Source organism: Ictidomys tridecemlineatus, chromosome 6 (genome assembly GCF_052094955.1).
Source record: "Ictidomys tridecemlineatus isolate mIctTri1 chromosome 6, mIctTri1.hap1, whole genome shotgun sequence".
NCBI classification, from domain to species: domain Eukaryota; kingdom Metazoa; phylum Chordata; class Mammalia; order Rodentia; family Sciuridae; genus Ictidomys; species Ictidomys tridecemlineatus.
In genome coordinates, this window is record NC_135482.1 from 68,913,848 (window position 1) to 68,921,693 (window position 7,846).

Genomic DNA, 7,846 nt, shown 5'->3' on the forward strand with positions numbered 1-7,846 from the left:
AAACCCCACATTTCTGATATTTGTAAGATTTTCACACCTGGAAGATTATAGTCAAACACTAAGGATAAGGCCTAGAGAGACTTCACACATTTTTTTGCATCCAGAGGACTTGCATTTATATCCATTGTGTTCACAAGCTTGGTGTAGGCCTGAAGAATGCAGGGGAAACTATCCCACCCTCCTCACATTCATAGTGCTTCTTCAGTATGAGTTCACACTCAGCAAGGTGTGAAGGCTTGGGGGAGGTTTTACTACATAACCTTACACTCACATCTTGTTTTGGGGGATGTGTATGTATATAAAGATTAAGTACAGCACATGGAATGTGCCAAGAGTTTCCTGCATTCATTTCATTAATTCACATGATTTCTCTTCTACTGGAGTTTTTAAGATCTGAGGCTACTTTCACATAAATTAGCACATGTTCAGTAACTATGAGAAAGAAGGGACTTCCCACATTCTTTTCTAAATATTCTTTCTAGTACAATAAGGCACTCAGAATTACTGTTTTCCCACATGACTAAGCTATGAATTCTCTTGAGTGCTGAAATGGATTGAGTAAAGGGCTTCTCACATCATGACAGCTGAGGGACATTCAGCAATGTGAGTTCTCGTGTGCATTTGAAGGTGTGATGAAATAGTGAATTCTTGCCACATGTCTTATCTTTATGTGGCCTCTTTCCAGTATGTATTCTTCTATGTTGACAAAGGTGTGAGGAATATCTGAAGGTTTTCCCACACTCCTAATATTCAAAAGGCTTTTATAAATTGTGATTCTTAAATGTTAAGAAATGAGGATTGAACGAAGGCTTTCCAATATTCATTGCACTGATAAGTCCTCTCACCAGTGTGAGTTCTCTATGAAGGGTAAGATGTGAGGATTTAGGAAAGGCTTTTATACATTTACTAAATGCATAAGGCTTTTCTCCAGTAATGAACTCTCATGGGGATGTTAAGTTTTGATAAACGTGTAAGATCTTTTAAATGTTTGTTACAAATATAATGTTTCTCTCTTAAGTTTTCTATGTTTAGTAAGACCTGAATAATAAGTAAAGGACTTCCTAAACATCTTACATTCCACAAGCATCAGTCCACAGTGAGTTCTTGAATGTTGAGTAGGAGGTGAAGCCCAAGTGAAGCCTTTCCCACATTCCTTACTTTTCATAGAACTTTTCTCCACTGTGTACAAGATCTGTGAAATGAGAAAAAGACTTCCTATACCCTGAAAAGCACATACTCAATTTTCACCATTCTCTAAGTATGAGAAGGAAAGGTAAACTTTTCTCATAGTCATGGCATTTATGTGATTTCTCCTTACTATGAGTTTTCTTATAAGCCAAATGTGGATTTTGGCTGAAGACTGTTTACATTGATGACAGGAAGTTTTTCTGCAATATTAATTTTCTTGTGCAGAGTAAAGGTAGAATGTTTCATGAGATTTTTTTCATGCTGATTATATTCATAAGGTTTCTTTCTAGGGTAAATTCTCCTGTGAGTTGTAATTTATGAGTATTCACTCAAGGCATTTTTACATTGGCTAAATAGTTCCTCTCCCATGTGGTTTCCCTCCATTTCCACCATATTAGATGTTTTTCCTTGCAAAGTTTACTGCTGAGGTGCCAACAATTTGGTATCAACACAATCCTTCCAGTCTTGGAGGACTTTCTCCATTGTCCTCTGCTCTTCTCTTTGTACCACCAACTGCAATTGTACTTTTCCAGTGTCACATGTCTGTAGAAGTTTCTCTGAGTTTGGTCCTGCAAAGTCCACTCCTCCTGAGTGAAGTCCATAGCCACATCCTTAAAAGTCACTGAGTCCTGAGAATAATTTGGCAGCCCCTGAGCCACCATCTTTCCTCTTTATATTTTGCCTTACAAAGACAGAAATGGTCTTGAAGATCACATGGAGAGAGATCAATGGCTGGCATCCAGGGAGTCTAATAATGAAATCTGCCTGAACATTCCTACCCAAAGCCTCTTCAAACAGTGTCTCACTTTAGTGGACAGGTTAATCTCAACTTCTCTTGTTTAAGTAATAATGTAATCTTGCCTCATACCATGAATTATTAAGCAAAAGGAATTATTCTCTGTCATCATCACTTGTTGGTAACCTTTTGAAACACCAACTGCCATTTTGGTGAGGTCAGGTGGAAGTTAGGGCTGGAATCACCATGGCCCAGATGGCAAGGATGATTTTCCTTCCAGAAAAGATACATAAAGTTTGCTCTAGAGATTTCAGAAATGGGGAGCACAGTGCATGGTAAAACCACACTGACCTGCCTGTTCCTGGGGACTGACACCCAGAATGGCTGCCTATATTCTGGGAGGTATAACTGACCTGACTTCTCAGAGTAGGAACTGCAGCTCAGAACCACTGTTTTTTTTTTTTAGTCAACTTTTTAGCTGCTGTGACTAAAAGATCTGACCAAAACAATTGTAGAGCAGGAAGAGTTTATTTAGGGACTCACAGTTTCAGAGGTCTCTGTCCATAGGCAGCTAGTTCCAATCCTCAGGGTTCAAGGTGAGGCTGAACATCATGGAAGAATAGTGTGGCCAAGGGAGGGCAGCTCACACGATGATCAAGAATCAGAGAGAGACTTGCCAGATACAAAATACATGCCCCCAAACCACGTCCACAATGCCCACCTCCTCCAGCCACACCCTACCCATTTTCAGTTACCACTCAGTTAATCACCATCAGGGGTTTAATTCACCCAATCATTTCTACTCTAAACCTTCTTGCATTGTCTCACACATGAGCTTTTGGGGGGCATGTCACATCCAAACCATAACAAGCACCCATGAGAGCCAAGATTACCTGGAGTCTCCCCTTTAGACTATCTCATTTTGGGGGGCTGCTCCTGGGCTGGCAATGTTAGGTGCAGAACAGGCTGAACTATGTTATCTGCAGGGCAGGCTGAACAAATGTTAGCTGTAGGATGGCCCACACACTCAAACCCACCTCTGTCTGCTCCTTTATCACCTGTTTGCATCAAAACTAAACATTCAACCCTCGTTCAAGGCTGAACACTCAACCCCCACTCAAGGCTGAACACTCAACCCCCCCCTCCCCTTGTGCCAACAAGACAGCTTGCAAACCCAGAGGCCCCGTTAGATTTGGGCTATAAAAACTCCCTCCTGCTGGGCCCCTCTCTCTCTTGCTCTCTTGCTCTCTTGTTCTCTTGCTCTGTCTCTCTCTTTCTCTCTCTGTCTCTCTTGCTCTTGCTCTCTCTTTCTTCTTCTTCTTCTTCTTCTTCTTCTTTTCTCTCTCTCTCTCTCTCTCTCTCTCTCTCTCTCTCTCTCTCTCTCTCTCATCCTCTGTTGCACTGCTGCAGTAAAGATCTCTTGGTCGCTCCAAGTGTTATGGTCACTTTCCTTTCATTGGTGCCGAAACCCGGAAGAGGGTTAAAACCCACTTTTGGGTCCCTCTTCCTTCTGAAGTGCCACTCATCAGGTGACCTGAACCCATTTTCTCGATTGCCAGAACTATATCCACCATTGGCCTTCGATTGGTGAGTTTCCCCTTTCTGGAGTCCTAAACCCAATGGTGGTGTCAGAAGGATTTGGCCATTGATTGTCCGGCAAACCTCTTTGCCCACCTGCAGGGAGGAAAACACCCCACCACAGCCTTTAAGGCTACGGTGGCCCTCAGGGACTACTTCCTAGGGCATAATAAACTCCTGTGTTCAAACTTATTCCCTTCCCTTCCCAGCTGGTAGTTTACCAGCATAGGCTTTGTAGGTCTTCCTTGAAGGATTCTGTAACCTCCAGAGACACGTAACAGAGAACTGAACATCATACCCCACCCAGACCTTCACGGTCTCGGTGGCTCTCCTAAAATCCTAGTCCTCACACCTTCAAGACTTGGCCGTCAGAGAGACGCTTACCCTCCCCTTCCTCTCTCTTCCTCTGTCTCTCTCTCTTGATCTCTCTGTCTCCCTGGTGCGCATGCTCTCTGCTCTCTCTCCTCTCTCTCTCTCTCTCTCTCTCTCTCTCTCTCTCTCTCTCTCTCTCTCTCTCTCTCTCTTCTCCTCTGTTGCACTGCTGCAAAAAGATCTCTTGGTCGCTCCGAGTGTTGTAGTCATTTTCCTTTCAGGCAGGATGCTAAGAGCTCAATAATCCTCCAATAATAAAACTTTATATGACAAAAATTTATGGATCCCACTTACAGCACTATGGCCAGTTTTAAATACATTTCATTCTATTGTTACATATTAAAATAAATGGGCAAGTCACACAATGGAAAAAAATGTGAATTTTAGAAGATAAAATATAAAGCTTCAAAGAAATTGTGTGCTTGCCATGGACCTGCTTTGAGATAGCATATCTAGTTCCTCCTAGAATTCTCACTTGTTGAGAGTAACTAGGTTGAAAAATGTGAGAAACACTCTGTGGGTATACATATCATTTTTATTCTACCAAATGTATTTGTACATCTCTAGAATGAATAAAAAACATTATTTCAAAAACTGACCTCATTTCTGTGTTCTAGGGGGAGGTAACAGAATTGCTTTTCAAAGGAAGATGCTTTGGTTTGGAATTTTTTGGCAGAACCTTTGGTTTGTAAAGTTAAATAAATCCCAGAGGCTGTCTTGAAGGGAAAGGTTGAAAGAGAGGAATAAAACTCCTCCCTCTAGGAGTGTAAATAGCTATTGTCATCCTGTGCTGGTTGGCAACTCTTGCAGATTATTGCAGGACTATGCAGCTTAGCTCGTGCTGGTTGATGCTAAGGGAAAAGGAATGTTTGGGCTCTAGACACAGGGGGAGAGGTTGGGCAAGAGCCAGATTCTTATTTGAACTGACACTGGTCCCAGCAACATAGCAGTTGGCTGAAGGCTATGGAGGAGACCATAAATAGAGGACTGAAACTAAAATGTTGTGAACTGGTGGAAGGAGAAGAATGAGTTGATATTCAAATTTAGGTTCTCCTTTTCTTCACGGAAAGTCTGCTATGTTTCTAAGCCTTTTGTTATGCTTTGGGGAATGGAGTTCTGTTCTTGGGGGCCATATGTTCCTGCAGAGTGTTGAGGACTATGTACAAGTCATAGATAAAAACACCAGACATGATGTTCCCTAAAGGAAACTTTGGAGACAGCAGCTTGGAATGAGACAGCAACCAATGACAGAAGAAAGTAAGCATTTTCTGGCTGTTGTTAGAATTTCTCAGTGCTCTGGATTTCCTGAGGCAGAGGAGTTTCTATGTGCTAGTGTGGGTACTATAGTTATTGAATATCACACAAAAGAGGGGAATCTGGGAATATATACATAATCTAGGTTATGTGTATATGGGGTTTTCAATGAAGATGTTTATCACTGAAAGGGTATGTGGAGTAAAAAACAAAAAAAAGGATACAGATGTTGCACTCTTGGGGGTGGTGTTGGGGAAGATTGTGGGATTCTGAAAAGAAGCCTTATAGATTCAACATCATAGAGAAAGCAGAAAGGAGAATAAAGAGCAGGCAATGAGAGGGTTTTGAGAGGGAACAAACCACTCTTCAACATTTGCTTATGCCTGGAGGCACCTTCTAAAAAAGACAAATCTGATTTCATCACGTATCTACCTGAAACACCTCAGTGGTTCCCCATGGCCTGGAAAGCAGAGTACAAAATTCTTAAGTTGCTTGGTGGAACTGGCTGAGTTGGCTGATATCCAATTGTCCACCTACTCTGCTCTTTGTACTTCCCACATCCGCAATTTTGTATATTCACACATTTACCTCTTAACCTTTAATTTATTTACATCTGAGTCTTCAAATAAAGCTTTTCATCCACCTGCATCACTCATCCATCTCCTCCATTTACATGTCAGAGGGGCTGCTCTCTCCTCAGGATAAAACTTCCTTAGCCCTCCAGATGGCATGACGTCTGCCCACCAAAGATCCTCTGTGGCACTCTGTGCCTCCTCCTTCATGCTGTGCAATCAGTATTTTCTGAGCCAGGCCCTGCCACAGAACAACAGTAGGGCAACAAGCAAAAGCCCTTGCACCCATGAGTTCTGAAGTGGGGGCCAGACTTTGCTTCTACTGTCTTGGGGTTTCTACCTTGGTCTCAGAATAAAATTGGCATAAGACAGACTGACTGGAAAAAAAGCATAGAGCTAAGATTTATTTAATGTAAGTTTTACAGGATATGGGAGATCTCATAAGAAAATGAAGACCCAAACAAATGGCAAAATTTAAATGCTTTTTTATACTGGATTGAACATAGAGGCCATTGCGGGAAAGTAGCTCAAATATGTGAGAAGGCTAATTGAAGATAAAAATTATTTTAATAAAGTCTGTTTAGGTGGAATTCTGTTGTTCCCAACTTCCTGTCCTTGATGATAGGAATGTTTCTTTTGGTATAGGGTATACAGTGCATGGGAATTTCCTCTCTTGTTTTTAAGAAAGAGAAGGTGGGATTGGAATGCCCTTCTTGAAACTGCTATAATTTCAGGTATCTTGAACTCAAAATAACCAATATGCCAGAGTGGCATACTTCGGGGTGGTGTATACTGAACTACTTCAGCTTAGACTCATCACACTGGAATTATTTGCTTACAGTTGGTATTATTAGTTGGACTCAGTGCCATGAGGGGGGCATAGGACCACTGTGTACTATTTTATATTCCAGGATCCAGTATTGAACTTGAAATACTGTAAGGTGCTAAGTGAATATTTGTCAAATGAGTGGGTGGTATAGATACAGGAGATTCACTGGTCTGGTTATAAGCACTGGAGGTCTTAAAATTCCATAGTTTAAGCATGCTCTATGATATAAGACTATCCATCAATCTTGGAAAGCTATAAAACTTGCTAAGAATTATGACTGATATTAAAAGCTGGCTTGACCTGTTAGGTGGACAAATTTCAGGCTTTCTAAGCCAAATATTGATTTTAAATGCTTTAAAAGGATTTAATGTTGAAAGGAGAAGGATGGATCAAGAGCAAAAACACCATGACCCTAGTTGCTTGTTGGAAGAATTGGCTGGCCTCCATAAATTCTTATTGTAGAAAGTACTTCAAATGAAAGCTTATATTTGCTGGGGGCCAGCTACAGTTGTAAAATGCTCCGAACGATTATTTCTTTTATCTCCATTATCTACCGGCATGAGAGAATAGAACTAAGTAGGAAAACTAATTTTTCTTTCAAAAGTGTGTTCTTTTGCAAATTAATTTTTAACTACAAATAAAACTGATTCTGAATGAGAATTTTCAAAGAGTAAAATAACTCTTCAATTCTAGACAATAAATTCCTTGAGGACAGGGTCTGTACCGTATTCATCTTTGAACCCTCAGAACTGAGCACAGATCTTGGCGATAATAAATTATCCAGAAGTGTTATGTTTTCTTTTCATAAATGAAGAAATACAGTCTCTGGAGTAGGAAAGAAAAGTCCTTGCTATTGTTTAATTTATTTAGCATAGAGACCACAAATTAATTGGCTAAAATTTTTTTTTTGTACATTATTTTGATGCTGTCAATATAGCTAGGGGATGCAAGCAACCAAAATAAAAATTATTTTGGATGGCTTTAGAATTATGTTTACAGCTTACCTACCTCTACAAGGAAATCAATCATAAATGCAATAATTAAAACACACAAAACAAAAACGATTGACGAGAAACTAGAGAAGAATTTCGCATTAAGAAAAAATTCTTGAGAAAAGCCATAGGGATGTAGCATGGCACTTAGCTCTGAGTTTCCTGTCAGTCAATGCCAAGAGCAAAGCTTGGTGGATGCATGCTCTCATTGTCCAGCAGGAGGAACCATCACAGTTCATTGGGAGAGGCAAACTTTTTCTTGGTTCTGAGATTGAGATAATTTATCATTTCAGTCTTTATGTCCAAGATGTGGAGAAAAATAGGG

At 40.6% G+C, this 7,846-nt stretch overlaps 1 pseudogene; it reads right to left on the minus strand.

The window, feature by feature from the left end:
• Positions 1-570: 570 nt before the first annotated feature.
• Positions 571-1,927, minus strand: LOC106144874 (zinc finger protein 778-like; annotated as a pseudogene).
• Between the last annotated feature and the right edge of the window lie 5,919 nt (positions 1,928-7,846).